Source organism: Lycorma delicatula, chromosome 9, assembly GCF_047948215.1.
Source record: "Lycorma delicatula isolate Av1 chromosome 9, ASM4794821v1, whole genome shotgun sequence".
Taxonomy (NCBI): Eukaryota; Metazoa; Arthropoda; class Insecta; order Hemiptera; family Fulgoridae; genus Lycorma; species Lycorma delicatula.
Genome location: NC_134463.1, coordinates 11,254,162 through 11,275,241, shown reverse-complemented (window position 1 = coordinate 11,275,241; position 21,080 = coordinate 11,254,162). Strand labels below are relative to the sequence as shown.

The window sequence follows — 21,080 nt, the reverse complement described above, 5'->3', positions numbered from 1 at the left end:
TGCACCACTTTCACTTAGGGAAAAAGAATCTATTGCTTGTGTGTATGGCTACTATCAATGGTGGATAGAAGTGGTAGATATTAGCCTTGGAAATGATGATCTGCAGGTTCATTTTTCCAAGAGACATATTAGAAGAGATATCACAGCTGTTGCTTAACCACACTAAACAATAAACTTACATTGCTCCAAAAACAGGCAATTTCGTTGAAGAATAATTAAAATTTTGCTACAATTTATTTTTTGTATTAACTAAGCTCTTCAATCATTCTTTAATGATTGAAAACTTGCTGCGTGTGAATTTTATAATAAATTGTTGTCTTGGATAAATCCATTTCATACAAACAGAATTCCTTATGTTAAAATTGATAATTTTATCTCTAAGCCTATTTATGTTAGATATGGATTAAGACAAGGCATGCATTTGGGTTCCCATATTTTCATTGTATTTATAAGTTACTGTTTATTCATACGCTATTCGCATTTTTCTTATTTTTTGCACATGATATATGAAATTGTTTAAGCCGATTACAAATCTAGTTGATATTCAATTACTTCCAATCAACTTGAACTGTGAGCAAAAATAGTATTTCTGCTAACTTTAAAAAAATTAATTTCATATTCAATTTGGAAGGTTTGAAAATGTTGATATAATTGTGCAGCTGAATAATATAAAATAATACTGCAATACAAAAGGTATCTTCTATTAAAGACTTAGCAAGTCATCAAGACTTAGCAAGATAGCAAGTTATCCTTCAATGAATAAACTGGTAATACTGTAAGTCACTAAAAATGATAAATGTTATTAAGAGATTCTCTACAAATTTTAATTAAAATTTTAGGTCATGCATTTATGAAGTACTAAATTAAAATTAATAAACTCTGTTGTATGGTGACCTTTTGCTGACTTGCAATTAAGATTACCTGAAATACCACATAGAATCTTTCTTACATGTGCTGCATATAAAATCGGTGATTATATGCACATTACCAATCATAACTTTATTCATATTTTAAATTTGTTAAAAATACCAAGAATTGAGTAATTTCTGATCAGGACAGATTTAATATTTGCTACTAAAATTTTTAGTAATTATTTTGACACCTAATTTATTGGTTTTTTAACTTTCATATTAACTACATTGCTTGGCATAATTTTCAAAATTTTCATATTTCAATCAATTCACATAGATTAATTGCTATACCACCTTTTCTTTTTCCTGTTTAGCCTCCGGTAACTACCGTTTAGATAATTATTCAGAGGATGATATGTATGAGTGTAGTCTTGTACATTCTAAGTTCGACCATACCAGAGATGTGTGGTTAATTGAAACCCAACCACCAAAGAAAACCGGTATCCATGATCTAGTATTCAAGTCCGTGTAAAAATAGCTGGCTTTACTAGGACTTGAACGCTGGAACTCTCGACTTCCAAATCAGCTGATTTGGGAAGACGCATTTACCACTAGACCAACCCGGTGGGTTATTACTATGCCACCTATACTATGTAAAGTACACTTAATACCTTAATCTTATAAAGAGCTATTCTAACTTATGAATGATAATTTTTTTTATGTAATTATGTTGGTTTTTTGATATGATTTTGTATTCATGGGTTTCATGCCTGTCTATATCAATTAAATAAATAAATACAATTTAACATACTTACCAAATAGCAATTTACAGTCACAGACTTTAAATGTGATTATACAACTTTCTGAACAACTTTCCTTTTGAGAAGAACGATTTCACAACGAACTCAAATGATTTTACATGACTGGTTAAAGTTCACACTAATAATTGATTAACACAAAAAATTCGAACTTAAATTCTATTGATTTATATTTGAATAGCATAACATTACTTACTTAGTCAGATAAACAAAGTAAACACCAACAAGCATACAATAATAAAATTAGAACATCTATTACGTATCTTCCTAACAACGCTTTTCCCACAATTTTATCAGTGATGGCAACACATACAAATGTATACTTTAATACATACGATATCTGGATATAATCTCGAAAAAAAATATATACATACGTATAATATTGCACATTATACTTATTAAATAATTTCTCATTCACGGAAAAGTTAAGTGTTTTAATGTAAAAATAAAAGATGTACTGAAATTTTCATAAAATTCTTAGAAGCGATTGTAATTTATTAAAATAAAAAAAAAATAATCCGTCATTTAATAATAATAATAAAGTTCTCATAAACTCTTTTGGAGTTGTTTATTGGTCCCAAACATCTTGAAACATGAACATCTTTGTACTCACAACGATGACAAAATACAGAATCCATCACCCTAAATCCGAAGTGAAACGTCTCTGTATCTCTTAAAGAAGATGATAGAGCCCCCATCAACCTAAATCACTTTGTAACAGACACATTGCTTCAATGAAGTGACATTTTCTCTCCAAATCTGAAACATAAAGTTGCCTAACTTGAATTATATGTTTTCAGTCGTTTGACTGGTTTGATGCAGCTCTACAAGATTCTCCTTCTAGTGCTAATTGTTTCATTTTATTATCTCCGTATATCTTAACCCCCTAAGAATTTATTTTAAATATTCTATAAGTTTCTTACTTGAATAATTTGTTTTCAATCATTTGACTGGTTTAATGTAGCTCTACAAGATTCTTTTTCTAGTGCCAGTTCTTTCATTTAATTACCCCATTTATATCTTTACCCCGTAACAATTTGTTTCACATATTCAAAAAGTTGCTTACTTGAATAATATGTTTTCAGACATTGGACTGGTTTGATGCAGCTCTACAAGATTCTCCTTCTAGTGCCAATTGTTTCATTTTATTATCTCCCTAATATCTTCCCCCTAACAATTTGTTTTAAATATTCTAAAAAATGCTTAGTGGAGTTATATGTTTTCAGTCATTTGACTGGTTTGATGCAGCTCTACAAGATTCTCCTTCTAGTGCAATTGTTTCATTTTATAATCCCCCATATATCTACCCCCCTAACAATTTGTTTTAAATATTCTAAAAGTTGCCTCCTTGAATAATATGTTTTCAATCATTTAAAAGGTTTCATGCAGATCTACAAGATTCTCTTTCTATTGCCAATTGTTTCATTTTATTATCTCCCTTATATCTTAACCCCCTAAGAATTTATTTTAAATATTCTAAAAGTTGCCTACTTGAATAATATGTTTTCAGTCATTTAACTGGTTTGATGCAGCTCTACAAGATTCTCCTTCTAGTGCCAAATGTTTCATTTTATTATGCGCAATGCAAACTTCCCCCCTAACAATTTGTTTAAAATATTCTAAAAGTTGCCTAACTTGAATTATATGTTTTCAGTCGTTTGACTGGTTTGATGCAGCTCTACAAGATTTTCCTTCTAGTGCCAATTGTTTCATTTTATTATATTTCTTATATCTTTCACCCCTAACAATATATTTAAATATTCTAAAAGTTGCTTATTTAATATGTTTTCATTTGACTGGTTTGATGCAGCTCTACAAGTTCTCCTTCTAGTGCCAATTGTTTCATTTTATTATCTCCCTTATATCTTCCCCCTAACAATATGTTTTAAATATTCTAAAAGTTTCTTAGTTGAATAATATGTTTTCAATCATTTGACTGGTTTGATGCAGCTCTACATGATTCTCCTTCTAGTGCCAATTGTTTCATTTTATTATTCGCCATACAAACTCCCCCCATAACAATTTGTTTTAAATATTCTAAAAGTTGCCTCCTTGAATGATATGTTTTCAATCATTTAAAAGGTTTCATGCAGATCTACAAGATTCTCTTTCTATTGCCAATTGTTTCATTTTATTATCTCCCTTATATCTTAACCCCCTAAGAATTTATTTTAAATATTCTAAAAGTTGCCTACTTGAATAATATGTTTTCAGTCATTTGACTGGTTTGATGCAGCTCTACAAGATTTTCCTTCTAGTGCCAAATGTTTCATTTTATTATGCGCAATGCAAACTTCCCCCCTAACAATTTGTTTAAAATATTCTAAAAGTTGTCTAACTTGAATTATATGTTTTCAGTCGTTTGACTGGTTTGATGCAGCTCTACAAGATTTTCCTTCTAGTGCCAATTGTTTCATTTTATTATATTTCTTATATCTTTCACCCCTAACAATATATTTAAATATTCTAAAAGTTGCTTATTTAATATGTTTTCATTTGACTGGTTTGATGCAGCTCTACAAGATTCTCCTTCTCGTGCCAATTGTTTCATTTTATTATCTCCCTTATGTCTTCCCACCCCCAACAATTTGTTGTATATATTTTTAAATTTGCCTACTTGAATAATATGATTTTAATCATTTGACTGGTTTCATGCAGCTCTACATGATTCTCATTCTAGTGCATGTTCTTTCATTTAATTAACCCATTTTATATCTTTCCCCGCTAACAATTTGTTTTAAATATTCTAAAAAATGCCTACTTGAATAATATGTTTTCAATCATTTAAAAGGTTTCATGCTGATCTACAAGATTATCTTTCTATTGCCAGTTGTTTCATTTTATTATCTCCCTTATGTCTACCCCCCCCCCCAACAATTTGTTATATATATTTTTAAATTTGCCTACTTGAATAATATGATTTCAATCATTTGACTGGTTTCATGCAGCTCTACATGATTCTCTTTCTAGTGCATGTTCATTCATTTAATTAACCCATTTTATATCTTTCCCTGCTAACAATTTGTTTTAAATATTCCAAAATAATGCTTAATGGAATTATATGTTTTCAGTCATTTGACTGGTTTGATGCAGCTCTACAAGATTCTCCTTCTAGTGCAATTGTTTCATTTTATTATCTCCCTTATATCTTCCCCCCGAAGAGCTGGCAAGGCTCTTCCAACCGTTTGTTTCGACCATTGATTTTTTGCATGAGCGACCCACAATCAATGCTGCGAGCTGTTGAACGAGGTGAGGGCTGCATATCGCCGCAAAAGACGAGACCAACCGATTCGAGAGGCCATACTCCTCCATGACAACACTATGTTCCGAACTGCAGTTCTAACGGTCTCAAAACTAGAAGAAATGCACTGGACTCAACTTGACCATCCTCCTTACAGACCGGACCTATCGTCCTTGCGATGTTAATTTGTTTGGGCCACTTGAAGAAACTTCTAGGAGGGCAACGATTTGAGGATGACGAGGGCATGGACGGATTCGTAAGCAATCGTCTCCTGACGCAACCAACTTCATTCTAGGATGCTGCGATAAAAACCTTCCTTCTCGCAGGGAAAAATGTATTTCTAAGACAGTAAACTATGTAGAAAAATAAATTATATTTACCTTTTATTTTTCAATAAATAAATTCTTTTTAAAAATAAAATAGCATTTATATTTGATTTACCTCGTCTAACTAAATAATTTGACACTGTTAAATCTTAGGTAGAACAGGTATAAAAGATATTCCCTATATAAACCGCACAAAGTTATTTAACGGGTAGATTTCAGAAGGTTAGTTTAGGATCGGCATTCAGTAAAATAAGCTGTTTGTACAGGTTCAACGCCGGGTCTGATCTTTATCTCTTTTTACATTTAAAGAATATTTTCTAATATTTGCTGATAATATTGCCCTCTGTTGTGAGGCAACCTCCATGGTGTCATTGATAATTAAAAAAACAGAATAATGACCTGGATAGATTCAGAACAGATTCGATTCAATCGCTTCAAGACTTAATTTACAATTTATAGCACAGGCAAGGCGGTCAAACTTTCTGATAGAGATTACATTATAAATGTTTTGGCTATATTACTGAATCTCTTCACAACAGGTTGAAAAAATAAAATATTTAGGGTTGATTATTGGTCACAACCTAAATTGTATAGATCATTAGTTATCTAAAAACTAATGATATAAAGACCAAATTTAAAGTCTGCAATTAATCATCCTTTATCTGAACCCAGAAGTGAAATGTTTAAAAGGAATTTTTGTTATTTCATTCCTAAGACCTATAAAAAATTGCCAGTTTATTAAGAAAAGTATGGCAATGAGTAAATCTCTGCATTATTCAAGAGAATCGTTATTTTAATTTCTTGACTATCTTTTTTCACTCGAGCTAAATTCTTTTGTTAGTTATTTATATGTATAATATTTAATAATATAAGTTATATATTTTTTTTACGTATTGCACATATGGAAACTTATGAAACACTCTGTACAACTTTTTTCGTTTAATTAAACACCATACATCATTCAGTGCAAATTTTTCAGGAGACAAAAACTGTTTTTCTTAAAAAAAAAAAAAATCATGTAAAATCTATTGTAGAAACCTTTTTTAACTATGTACTTGCCTATTAAAAAAAATGTTCCTTGGTGTTTTAATAACATTTTAAATATTGGGTGACTAATGGAGTTTCAAAAATAAACACATTAGTTGTAACATATTTTTAAAGAACAAAAATCATTGGATAACAGTTAATTATTTAATACTTACAGTTCATATTGTTATTAAAGGTATTTAAATTGTCCAAAGTGCACAAAACTCTTAGATTATGATTTACAGAGATAACATTAAAAAAAATAACTTTATGATTATAAAGAAAAACTAGGATCAACTAATGATACAAAAGTCAGTATTACTTTAAACAAAAATGAATGATACACAAGAACAAAATTTGATAAGTTTAAAGTATATCAATTATTTTAATTAATCTTCTTCTTTACGGTTCTTGCTTTTATTGGCCAATTTTGTATTATCAAAACATCTTTTTCTATCTTCTGGCATGTATTTTTGTAAATAATTGATTTTATCTTTAAGTATGGCACATACTTAAAGCTTCATAAGCTTTGTTTAATGGTTCTTCTAGTATATTTATACTGGAAATCTAATTTAATTTAAGGTACTTTTATTATACCCATTCGCAATGGGTATGATCTACTCTGATAACTCCCTATTTCTGCGAATCAAAATTAAATTGATGATAATCAGAAATTTTAAACAAGTCCTTTTTTGGTTGTTTTAAAATACCACAGCCACCAATTTTTTAAATCTATAATTTTTTTGTTTAACTCTATTGATAAAAAAATTATTTTTCTTCTGCGAGTTCTATTATTGTAAATATAATTTTTTTGAATTGCTCACCGTCTGTCAAAAAGAGAACACCAAAGAACTGAATGGTTCATATTTTGGCCTACACATTTATCACTGTACAAGTGCAATTCAGTAATGTTCTTTAGAACCTCAAAGTTAATGTACTCATAAAGGAATGAAGATACTTCATTTGGACCTTTCCAGGCTTCTCCTTCATGATGCAAAAAGAACATTGCGTTGTTATTCTTTGTGTTATGAACAGAAAAAGGAACAGCTGATATTTGATGCAAGTAATACATTTCCTGAATAGGAATACATGGCAAAGAAATTTTTTGCATGCAGTCAAAAGTTAAGCGCGAGATGCTTTCTTCAGTTTTGCTAAGTTCAGTAGACTGACACAAAGAAGAATAAAATTCTTTTACGGACTAAAATCTAAACAGTTGCAACATGTTTCACTACAGCATTAAGATTATTATCTTTTAATTTTAAAGTCAGTCTTTCACATTCACACGTATCTATAAGTGAACGACCAAAGTGGTAATCAGAGTTTTGTAATAAAACAAATATTTGACTTCGGAATATTTTTTTCTTAAATAATTCAAACATAACCTTAACATTAAGTGATACATCAATATATTTGATTTCTTTGCTGGAGTAGTGACTAATTTTGAGAGGAAATGATTGAATATGGTTCATGACAGTGGATATGCTATCGACAGATATATTTTTTTTATTTCCTTGTTGACCTCGTCTAAATCATGAGGAGAAACACCTTGTAAAAATAGTTTTTGTAAACATTGGATTCTTTCTGCAGAAATAGAACGTAAACTAATAAAAGTCCGTCAACAAACTTGAATTTTTACATCATTTTTATCAATGACATGATATTGGAAATTTTAAGAATGCTCTCGTTGCTGATATTTTCTGTCAGCCGAGTTTCTCATGCAACTGGCCTCCGTAGCGAGTGGTAGCATCTCGGCCTTTCATTTTTAAGTCCCGGGTTCGAATCCCAGTCAGGCATGGCATTTTCACAAGCTACAAATATTGTCATTCATCTCATCCTCTGAAGCAATACCTAATGGTGGTTAAAAAAACAGGTTCTCACGCAATGTTTTGTGATTTTAACAGCAAGCATTAGCCTTTGCAGGAGTAAATCCTGTTCATTTTTACTTTGAAATGCACGAATGCATGGTAACATGATACAAAAGAAATACGATGCGTGGAGATTAACAGTTATTTTTGTCAATAACCTTATTAAAAATTTTACAGAAAAGTATTGCAACAAATAAAATGGTAAAATCAATTGTTACCATTTACCATATTTGTAGTAAAATTTGGAAACTGGCTTTGATTTAGTTTTAGTAATTTTAGAAACCAGTATGCACTATCACATGCATAAAAGTGCTTCACATTAATAGCTATATTATTAACAAATAAAATTCTTACCTGCAGCTGGGCCCTAATTTTCCTTAAAAATTAACATAATCATCACCAATTAACCGAGCTTTTTTAATTTTATTAACTTTGTGTGGGCCTGGATTGTGAACACCTTTCTGTTTTATTTTTCCACTGTCATCATTAACATATTGAGATAAATTAAGAATATTACCTTGGCAATCACTTTCAATATCACTCATTTTATAATTTACTAATAACAGATTTAATTTGTATTTATTAATAATACAATTTATATGCAAAATACTGAATAACTATTTTGTTTATAAATTATTTTCCATTTTCTTTTCAACCGACAAGAAAATGTAAGCCACAACAACATAAAGGAATAAAAGGTTAGACACAGATGATTACAGTTCTGCATTCTAGTGTTTCTTTCTAAAACCACATAAGTCAGTGACATGTTGATTTATTAATAAACAAAATGCATCATCATCTGTAACTGAGGTATTAGGCAATGGATTTGAGTTGTTTCATAACTAAGCGGAGTATATTCATTCATATTTTGATACTATGGTAAACTCAGTTTACAAAAAGTGACTTATGGTGTTGCATAAGAGATTTATATATATATAAATTATATATTTATAATATATAATACAATATTTATTATATTGTAATATAATAATAAACACTTAAAAATGGTTTTCATAAAAAAAAATGCTTAATTTCCTATGAATGAAACTCACAGAATAGTCTGTAATTACATTACTTTGCAAAAAAGGATGTAAATCCAAATATAAGCTTAAAAGTTATTGTCAGTAATTAAAAGCAAACATTCAATTGCTGTATTTTCAAATATTTTTTATTAAGTGATGCTATCTCAGCTCTAAGTTTTTTCCCTTTAAGGTATCTATCTATTCCATTAATGTTAAGAGTAAATATTTGGTTGGGATTTTAATTTTTTTATACCATATTTATGTTTGCAATCTTTATCGCATATATAAAAAGATGTATGAAATTAATGTATACTCTTGCATCAATTTGTATGCTTTTACTTTCTATCATATATACAGCTTTTTATTATGCATGTCATCGTCACTGTAATTCATTTTGTATATTTTTTATGAAATACTAGTTGTAACATATAATTTTTCACTGGTAAATTTAAGTAATGAATAAATAAATAATAGATGAACAATAAAGGAATAACAAACAGTAGTTTGCAATTTCCATAAATGACAGGTGCTCTGAAATTTGTTACAAATCTTGTGAAAATAAATACATATAAATGGATTCGGTGATTGTGACTTAAACATGGCCATGAATGAAAAACAGCACATTTTAAACTAAATCAAATGTACAATAAAAGTTATAAAAACTAATTATAGAGATGGTTTTCATAATGTGTTAAGATCTGATTATTAAAGTTATGTTAAAACAATGAAATGTATTATGACCATAAACAAAAACAAATCTAAAACATTAAAAATGTTGCAAACTTTGGAGATTACAGACTCCAATTCACAGTAGGGGGACTATCATTTTATTTCATTTATTTTTTAATAAAAAATATTAACTTATATCCTAATCAGCTTATAGAGTTCAAGTAAAAACTGCGCATGTAAATATTCAGGCAGCAGATTCACAAGCATCTCCTGTAAATGCTGATGCATATAAAAGAAACTATGCGACATTATTACTCAGTAACCACACACTATTATATTTTTAATTTAAATAAAGACATTTTACTTGAGCTTTTTAAGAGTTATGAAATTTTAAATTGTCCCACAACAGTAAAATTTCACTAATACCTTAAATTTCTATGATAATAAACAAATAGTAAATTCAATTCAGTTTTTGTCATCTGATTGCGAAAAATACATAGTGTTGTCAGTATTAAGGTACAATGGGAGGCTCAATTTTGTTTTCTATTACAATATCCAGTTCCCAATAATTTGGTTCAATAGTATCCATTACATGTTTTGTACGGTTTTTCCATTCCTGCTGGCCTGTTTTATAGATAGCTTTAATCTTAACATCAGGTATTTTAAAAGCCATATTTTCTGATGCTACGTACCTTTTGATTTGTCCCCAAATTAACTCAATTGGGTTGAGTACACAATGATAAGGATATAATTGAAGCACAGTTTTGCCACTAGATCTTGATAAATCATCAATTTTATTCACATTAAAATTACTTTTAATATGTTAAACTCTGCAGTAATCGGACCTTAGGTTCAAAGTCTTCAAAAAATCACTCCTAAACCACATTTTGATATCATTCTTTTTCTAAGACGTGGCTGGAATTCTTTCCTTTTTACATGATTGATAAGGGACATTTTTTAAGTTAACTGAATTATCTTCCACAGGAGGTAATCGCTAAACTGTTTCTTAAGAAATAAAATTCATGTACTTTTTTACGAATTGTTTTTATTTTCTTCAATTGATCTGTGGGGTTGGGTTCTGTTTTTCTTTTTCACGAATCACGTTGTACACTGAAGAAGCACAACATCCACTTATGTTAGCAGTTTATTAACGACATCCGAAATCAATGCTATGGATTACTCTATAATTCGCTTTTGTAAGCATTTAAAATGTGTTTCTCTGCAGCCTTTTTTTGGAGGGGAGGTCAGTAATTGTCCATTATTATCAGTTGAATCTGTATCAGACAAGGTGTCAAAATAATAAAGTTGTACAAACACAAATCTATCAATACACTACATTCACGTTCCAATAAATTAAAAAAATTGCATTATATTAACCTTAAATAATATCACAGTAAATAAATAAGTAGCAGAAACATAAATATTGAACATGAGAACATAAGAGGGATCATATGAAAAGATCATAACATATGAGAATACATAACATTGTTTAAACTTTTGGTTACTATATGATAAATTAATTATATGCTGACTATATGAATAACGATTACAGTGTTGTATATTGATATGGTCACATTGTGAATCGTCACTGATGCACGGTTCATCACTCAGCAGAATCATGACAAGCTCACTCATACAAAGACAATGTTTGTTTATTCTTTACTCTGTAAATGTATGACATTTTCATTACATTCAAATTACACTATTGTAATTTGAATTATAGTAGTGGAATCAATTACATTACAGCTTTTCTTGTTTTGTTTTTTTTTTTGTTTTAAAAACTGCACAAAATCATATTTCTAAATAATTTTATAAAAAAATATATATTTTAAAGACTCAAGTTCACACCTCAGATGAAAATTCTGAATACTCTCATAATAAAAGTGGATATACGCAACTAGTTTATATTTAATTCTGAAAAAATGATTTGGAACCACAAATGAACAAAAAAAATATATATTTAAAATATTTTTTTATTATACAACCAACATTAAAAAAATCAAAAGCAAATTTATAAATACAACTTTATTCAATTAGAATGATAAAATATAACAAGATTAGAAAGTTACATAAAAAGTTTTCCACAACTACTTTCAAATATTAAGTTTTGAATATTACAATAATAAAAGGAACTGTTTACAAACATAAAAATCAAAGTGATTTATGCAACAATTTTACATAATCACTTTTCATTATCACATTTCTATAAAATAAGAGTAATTTAACATTTTTAATTTTACTCATTCTCATTACCTTATGATCTAAAATGGAATTGAGAATTCTTAATGACTGGAATGATCTTTAAATTAACAATTATGATATTCAGTTTTAATAAATTTAAGTCATGCTATCATCAAAACACTCATGCTATTACTTCTTCTATGTAGTAGATATCAATTTCAACACCATAAAAACAAATGGTCACTGTCCAACAATTTCTGTGCAGTAAGCCAGTTCAAAATCAGGAGCAGCCATTTTTATCTCTTTATTCCCCCATATGTATAAAATCTTTCATAAAATAAAATTTATTTGCTTTTTCGCAAGATGTTCAGAACAATCTCTCTATTAGTACTACTGGTCAAAGTGTTTTCTAAATTTCTAAAATCAAGATTCACTTAAATTTATATGCAGTTTTTATTTGACAAATAAACTTCTTTCATCAAGAGTATTCAATGTTTATTTAATTGATTTATTTTTTAAATTTCACCAAACATTTGGTATCCTTTTTCTGGTTTGCAATGTTCATCCAGTTACAGCTTCAACATATGTATTGTGTCATCATATTTCATTACAAATTTTATTAATAGAGACCGGATTATTTGCATCTGCATATTAAGCCTATTCTCAGCGGTTATTGCACATTTTCCTTAAAATCTAGTGATGATGCACATTTTCAATATTTTTCAGTAGGGTTCCTAGTTAATAAATGAAATTTTATGTTGTAGCTGGCCAAACTTGTCAGCCGCATCGATCTTAGCAGGTGGATGTCTATTGTATTGGGAGGATAATATTATTATGAGCTTAAATAAAACACAAACTCGCGCTGGACAAGGGCGGATAATACCGTTCTGCGTCGTGCATAGCTACTGCTGCACTCCTCCTGCTAGGCAATTAAATTACGCATGTTATTGTTGATGTGTTCATTGCACCAGTTTAGTTTTTTATTTGTGCAACATTTAATGTGTACCATGCCTCCCAAAACAAAGTGTCTCTTCCTGGATAGCTGACTATCCTGGAACATTTACATATGACGGAAATGTTTTATATTGTTGAGTTTATGAGAAAAATATTTCGTGCACAATAAGTTTCAAATAACCAGCATGTCAAGACAAGTTTTCGTATGGCAGAATTGCAAAAGAAAGGCCACGACAACTATTTATAACAGCAGCAAGTAGCAGTGATTTCACTTCCAAAGGTAAAAAAGAAACCACTTTAGCATGAATTTATGTGAAGCATTGCTTGCAAGTAATATTCTGCTTCACAAACTTACAAATCTACCTTCACAAATTTTCTGCAAAAATATTGTTCGAATCAAAATTGCGTAAAAATTACACCGACAATTTACCTACATGTTCTGGGAGAAATACTCAATGAACTCAAGGATAGCATTATTTGGATTTCAGCTGATGGAACTACCAACAGTTATGGCCGTTTAATTGCGAATTTAATTTTCAGGGCATTCTTCTTATTTGGTGGCCTGCAAAGACCTTGAAAAAACAAATCAATCTACGATCGCAATTTGTGTATGAGGGCATTAAAAAAATATTTCCTGAATATATATTTTTATATTTTTCTCAGGTTTGCTCCCTATATGAACAAGGAAGCCAAAGCCATCTAAGTATTCATCCCAATTTGATTCATGTGACATGCTTTGCTGATGGAGTACATAAACTCTCTGAAGAAGTACGATCCATGTTTGGAAATGTAAATAACCAGACTTCATCAACAAAGAAAGTGTTTCTTAAGGCACCTGCTCGCAATAAGGCCTATAAAGAAGACCGCCGAATGTGCCTTTACCTCCAAACCAGTGGTTACTCAATGGGGAATGTGGATTGAAGCTATACTGTTTTACAATGAATATTTCGAGGCCATCAACGGTGTAGTAAATGACTTCAATAGTGCAGAAGCTGCAGCAGTTTGTCAGTCCAAGGAAGCATTTAACGACTCTAGTATAAAAAAACAGTTGTGACAATTAGCACTCACTTTTCCCACATACCTGCAAGTATTAAAAAGCTTGAAACTCAAAGTTTGAAGTTGCCTGAATTTATTCAGTTAATGAATGAAATTTGATAAATAACCTCCACATTGCCAGAGGTATTCCCGTGTAAACTTAAAGAAAAATTTCAAAATACTTTTGACATAATCCAGGCTTTGTGTCAAATTGATAGTTTTGTTAATAGGACGGGTAAGATTTTGCCAGAAACAATAAGTGGTAACACAGCAGCCAAATTACCTCAGTGGATGTAGGCAATCCATTTCCAATTATAAAAATATTTTGAGTGATTGAAGACACAATCTTACTACTGAACATTTGAAAAACTAACAAAATGTTAAAAATAACTGTTAATTAACAAATTTATCGATTTGTTATTACACTACTTACCAATTGTATGCTGATTTTGAAATAAAAAAAACTAAAATTTACTTTTTTTTAGTATTTAAAGTTGCATATTTTAAAGCTTTTTATGTTGCATATAATCTAGTCTCTTATTTATTAAAGTTATCCAACAGCTGTATAATATCTTATATTTTTTGCTGAACTTTCCACTGACTGATTATTACAATTCTTCAACAACTGTAATAATTCAACTATAATTGTTCTCTCTGCTCTTCCATAGTGTTTGATATGAAGTGGGGCATGACATTTCAATCATAATCTCAGTTAATCAAATTTGAAATTTTAACACATTTGGTTTATTTGTACAATTTACAAATGTACATAAAATCCGCTTCTTAAATATACACAATTTCCAATGTTTAAAAAAATTGCCTTTAATTTAACTGTTAATATACAAAATGAACCGTTCTTTAAAGTTAAGCCATTATTTTTGTTTAAAAAAAATTTTTATTAAAGTTACTACGGCATTAATTAAACAAGCGTCTTCAGTCGCTTTTGTTGTTTCATGTAATATAATTGTAATAAATTATTTTGCCTTTTTAACCGTAAGAAGAGAAATTTTTAAAATTAATTACTTTCAATTTAGTATACTAATTTTTAACCGTATCTTCAACGTTAAGTCAACAAAAATTCTTTATTTTTCACAAATCTCAATTTTTACTCCCAATTTAATTCAAATTTCTCAAATTAAATTCTGTACAAAATTCGTTATAAAGTTTTGTAAAACAATGATTTAATAAAAGTTATTTTTGTTTTGACTATCTTAGATAACAATTATTATAGTGAAAAAGTATTAAAATAAATCTTTTTTTTTTTAACAGAATTTGGCCTAGAGCAAATATCAGGATTATCTTTCAGCCTTAATTTATGTTTAAATAAAACACTTATGGCATATGTTTAATATGACTTTCTTATTTTCAGCTTTAGAATCACCTTTGAAATAAATTTCCTAAACCAGTGGAAACACCTTCATATTCTCAATCACTATAAATGAAAGCACACAAGTTTGACTTTTGGCATTTTGAATAAAATGATACAGATAAATAAATTGTGGAATCCAACATACAGTTAGACATTACTTGCTCACTTTGGTATTTATTCTACTCAAGGAATTATAAGTAAACTTTTAACAGGTGAATTTGATAACACTTTAGTACTAAAGACATGTAAAATAAAAATCTTATCACAGGAAAATTTTTATTAACAGAACTGAACATTTAGGATTGCGTGTGGGAAAAATATACAAAGAATCTTTAAAGTAATCATATTTCTTTTAAAAGTACACTTTGTTGTTAGATTTTTGGTAAGTCATCTACTTCATACTAATAAATGAAACTAATAAATGAAAAATTATTTATTTACAGTTTTACAAAATGTAAAATTTAACTATGCAAACAAATACACAAAAACATCCCAATATTATGAATATATAAGTAAAACATATTAATGAAGATTGCTTTTTAAAATATCAGTAACATATTGGTTTTTAAAATATCAGTAACATAAAACAATTTGTAAAGCATTCCTTAACTTCAAATAACCGTAATTATACAGCATACAAATACATTTAGTTTTAATTTTCTGTAATTATAAATATAAAAATACATTCATGATAAATTTATTATATAAACTGATTTAGATTTAAATGAAGAAAATCGGTGAACCATCAGTTATAACCGAACGTATTTCTCTCATTTCTTGTTCATGTACTAGATTTTGTGAAGTTCTTGAACTATTAAACATATAAGCAAAAGAAATTTTTTGTTACAATACATAATATTTTAAATGTTCTCATAAATATACCACAAACGTTGTATAGAAAGTAAGTTTTGAACAAAGTTTAATTTGCCTCATGCAAATCATTACTTGTAAACTGAATGAAAGCCCTTCATTAAAAGGACTTTAATCCTTTAAATGTATTACTTACAAAAATTACTGTAATTATACGAATATACAATTTGGACTGTATGTCAATTGGTATTTATCAACTCCTGATGGCAGATATAAAATAATAAAAAAGTAAAATAAGCAAAATATGATGAACTGAAAATTGCCTGATAATTAGAATCGAAGAAAATTATCTTTTCAATATTACAAAAATTCTGCATTGGCAGTTAATGTATAAGTCTGTATAAGCTTGACCTGATTATGTTAATCACAAAAATGTAGTAGACTTGCAAGCTGAAGTTAAAGGTCAGCACTAGCCTTGTATGATCTGCATATGAGGCCTGTTAAAAAAGCCTAATTTTACTATATATATAAAAAAAAAATGAAAAAAACTATTATTGAATATTTACAGCATCTTCAAAGATGTTTATTGATATTATCTTCAGTAAATTCTCAACCGCATTTAAAATGCCTGAATAATAGAGAAAAAATTTGGCTATTTTTCAAACAGATTTTGAATACGAGTACGGCAGACAGTTACAGAAGTTACTGCACTAGGGTACTTGCGTAACTACTGACATTACTGAGAGCTGCTAAAATGATCTGGTCCTCACATTTACATTTATTAGTTTGGACATGAGTACAATGGATAACTATACTATTATATATCAAATAAGTTTGTCATATTTCATATTTATTTTTTAGATTTACAAAACTTATTACTCATTTTTAAAGAAATATGGCAATAAAACAGAAGCAGACTTGGATTTTAAAATTTGACTTGGAAAAAATTTAATATCTAAACTTTTAGTTTAAAACCACAACCTAACTGCAAAATCCATATATTTCAATAGGATACCTCAAAGCTCAAAACCTGGAAACATCCAGACTACATAGTAAAGGAGAATGGAAACTAGATCATGTCTTCATGGATAAACACCACTACAAAGAGATCAACATTGTAAAAGTCCTCTCAGAAGTAAACACAGCCTCAGATCACTATGTAGTCAAAATTAAAATTAAATTCATTTCCCAAAGAAAGTAACAAAACTAAGCTCCTAAAATTAAAACAAAAATAGACCCTATGCAACTAATCAACAACTATTACCAAAAAAATAAAAAGACAAAACCACAAAGACAAACTGAAATCAATAGAAGAATTCAAAAGAAGCAATTGAGGCTACCACAAAACCTTCAAAAAACAACTCCAAAAATACAAACCCCCAACCCTATTAAAGGATGAAAACCATAATCTGGCCCATAACAATATAGACAATACAGAAATCCTAGCTAAATATTTCAACAAACTCTTACGTTGCGAAGAACCAAAAAACTTCGACACCAGCACCCCAATAATACACCACCACCAGAAAGCAACCGTCCCACAATAAGAGAAGTACACCAAACACTGGATGAGATGAAGAATTCCAAAGCAGCAGCAGATCAGATCTTTGTAGAAATCTGGAATCATGCACTCCAACTAAATCCCAAATTAATAAACACGATAAAACTGACCTTCATAAACACATCTCAAAAGTGAAATTTGGAGGCAAACTCTAGGAATCATTTGAAACTAAAACAGGACTGTGCCAAGGTGACTGATCATTGCTTCTATTCAAACTGCGCTCTGGGAATGATAAGCTAAAACACCGATATCAGAACTTCAAAACATTGCTTATAATATTGGCCTAAAAAAAATCATTTGAAAAGACAGAAATTATGCCCCAAAAACAAACACAATTAAAAATTAACCTGGTACATCTACAGTAAAGATATTAGATATATCTTTACTAAATGCAATAAGAAGATACTACAACACAGTTATAAAATCAAGCAAAGCAGAAACACTCTTCCATCTGAGTGAATAATTAAAGACCAACAGGCTCCAGTAAATTGAAATAATGGAAGAACCTGCATCAATAAAAAGTACCAGAAAGATGTGAAGTGCAGTGTGGATTGTGCTCAACAAAGTCGTGTACAAAAAGTTACAATCCTCATCACTCACACTACGCGTAAGAGAAGGCTAGGATTCTTTAGACACACAATCAGGATGCAAGATTTGAGACTTCTGAAACAGCTGGTATAGCAACAATCTCGACTCGAAAAACAAGAAGACAGAATGCATATGGATCAGAGAAATAAGTGGAGCTGAATACACCAGAGCACTATGGGCAAGATAAAATTAAACAAAAAAATGAAGTATAAAAACACTCGCTTCACACTCAAGAAACTCTCAGCACATTTTCAACACCAGAAAGGGCATGGAGATCAGAATGTAAGAAAAAGTACTGTAAGGATCGCAAGGCCTGAACAGTCCCTTCAATGAGACATAGATAATGGACTGACTGAAGCGATCCTATGCATCATAAAAGATGAAAAATAAATATATATATTTTCAACTTATGTTTAATTTTGTTAATTAAATTTTTAAAAAATTCTGTAGAATGTAACAGAACGATAATGATATGTTTTAATAACTGGAGTCTGTGAAATAATAATTTACTTCTAACTTTTGAGTAAAGTAGGATCTTCCTCTTTGTAAAATCCACCTAGTCATTCATCAATTCATTCCATCCCATCTACCTTGGTAATACTGCTCTCCATTTGCAATATATTCTGTTGGAAGCATTCCCTTGTACACCACTCGCAGTAATGACATCTGGCAATCTGAATTTAAATAGTTCAACAAAAATTCTGCAATAAAAGATCACTATTTTCTGTTTAATTTCAAAGAAAACCATGGATTACACCCTTAAATGACTTTCATGCAGATACCAATCATCTCTTTTAGGGCACTAATTTTAACCACAAAATATTCACTTGTAAAATAACTGTCCCATCAAAAGAAACAGCTGTATTTAGTAAAGCCATCTTGCAGACCAAGAAGAAGACCAATAGCTTTGAGGTAGCCACATATGCTTTATAAGTAAGCATCGTAACTCACTCATACTTTCATACAAGGTCTGTAAATAAAGTAATGAGACTGGTTCAGAAAAACCTTTTACTTACAATCCAATTATACATTATCACCTTTGAAATAGTTCCCTTGGGAAGGCACGCAACGCTTCAAATGGTTTTTCCACTCTTCATAGCAGTGTTGCAACTCAGAAACCAGAATTTTTTCAGATGGTTGGTTACACTTTTTTTAATATTTTCTACTGTTCCAAAAGTGGTGTCCTTTGAAATGTTTTTTGTAGAATTGGGAACAGAAAAAGTCACAGGGCCTCAATTCAGGTGAATAAGGTGGTTGAGGAACTACAGGAATATTTTTCTTTGCCAAAAACTCATTAATTGAGAATGCAGTGTGACAAGGTGCATTGTCATGATACAGCATCCAGTTGTCTTTGATGGCTGATCTCACATGAACAACTCTTTTTCACAAAAAATTTATCGGTAAACATATTGATCAACAATCTGTCCTGAAGGCAATACTTCCTTATGGACAATGCCATTAATACCGAAGAAGCAAATTAGCATGGTTTTTATTTGCTCTTTTTTTTTTTTGGGGATGTAACCAATTCCCAGCCATCTGAAAATGCTTTAAACCACCTATAAACCTGGGCTCATGACAGAGCGTCATCTCCATACGCCCTTTTCAATTTTGAAAAAGTTTCAGTGGCATTCTCACAGAGTTTAACACAAAACTTGATTGCAAAAATGTTGCTTATAATTAGTATCACTCTTTTTGTAATACAAAACAAAAACTCGTTTCACAAAACGTTTGTTTACATCTCACATGGCAACAATAGAGTAAAATTATTAATACCTAATATAAATTAACTGTTCAAATAACCATATGTTTATTAGTAACTTTACAGTGTTGGTTGCCAAGTAACTTCACTTTGGTTGCCAAAAATGAAAACTAGTCTCAATACTTTATTTACAGACCACATATGTGTGTTTATATATATATATATATATACACATAAAATGACACATCCATGTCTCTTTTATTTTATCAGTTAATGCTACTGTATAGGATTCTTGTTTGTATTATGCAGTAGCATTGCTTTTAAACTGGTTTTTAATACATCAATGAATAACCACCACCGATATCAGCATTGTAAGTGATACCCAGATCAGACACAACAGATCTTTACAACAAAATAATTAAAGTCATTATTTCTTTTTTTCTAAAATATGAAATTTTGGTAGTCAATAAATTCCACACCTTTAAATGTTGATCTAGAAGTTCTGCTTGTTGTTTTGAAAAATTCAAACCAAATTGCTGAGTTCCACTCATGAAATGAGATGCAGTTCACTCTGATTTTTCTGGTGTGAAATCACACTCTCCTGATGTGCCGCTGCAGTATTTTCAGAACAATTTTCTTAAGAATCTGAAATCTCCTGCCAGGAAGTTGGAGCCTTTGGAATATGTAAAATATTTCCACGAGCAATTGGACTTTTATTTTTGTGATGGAACATTATTTTTTTGAAGAAAACCCAGTGAAATTTATTAAATATAAGAAGCAGTTGTTTGTCGATTTGTTAGTTTGTGCCGAAACCATAGGTATAGCCTTCCCTTGTAACCATCACTTGCGCTTAACATAACACCTAATACACATTATACGCAGGGCTCATTGTTTATCTTAACCTCCCAGCGAACAACCGAACTAAAGCCCCTAACCAGTTTCATCAATTTCAAAATTGGCCTTTGCTAATTCTTTGTAGTAAACTCACCGGATACAACAAAATTTTTTACACAAATATGTTTGCCAGCTCATTATGTAAATATAAGCCTATACTATTTTGACATT

General features: G+C 29.9%; 1 protein-coding gene across 1 annotated transcript in view; it reads right to left on the bottom strand.

Moving 5' to 3' along the window:
* Positions 1-12,164: 12,164 nt before the first annotated feature.
* Positions 12,165-21,080, bottom strand: part of LOC142330404 (protein argonaute-2-like) — a 59,574-nt gene continuing 50,658 nt past the window's right edge. Inside the window, exon 13 of the mRNA XM_075375627.1 lies at positions 12,165-14,034. The gene's annotated coding sequence lies outside the window, so the exon portion shown is untranslated. The remainder of the gene's footprint in view (positions 14,035-21,080) is intronic.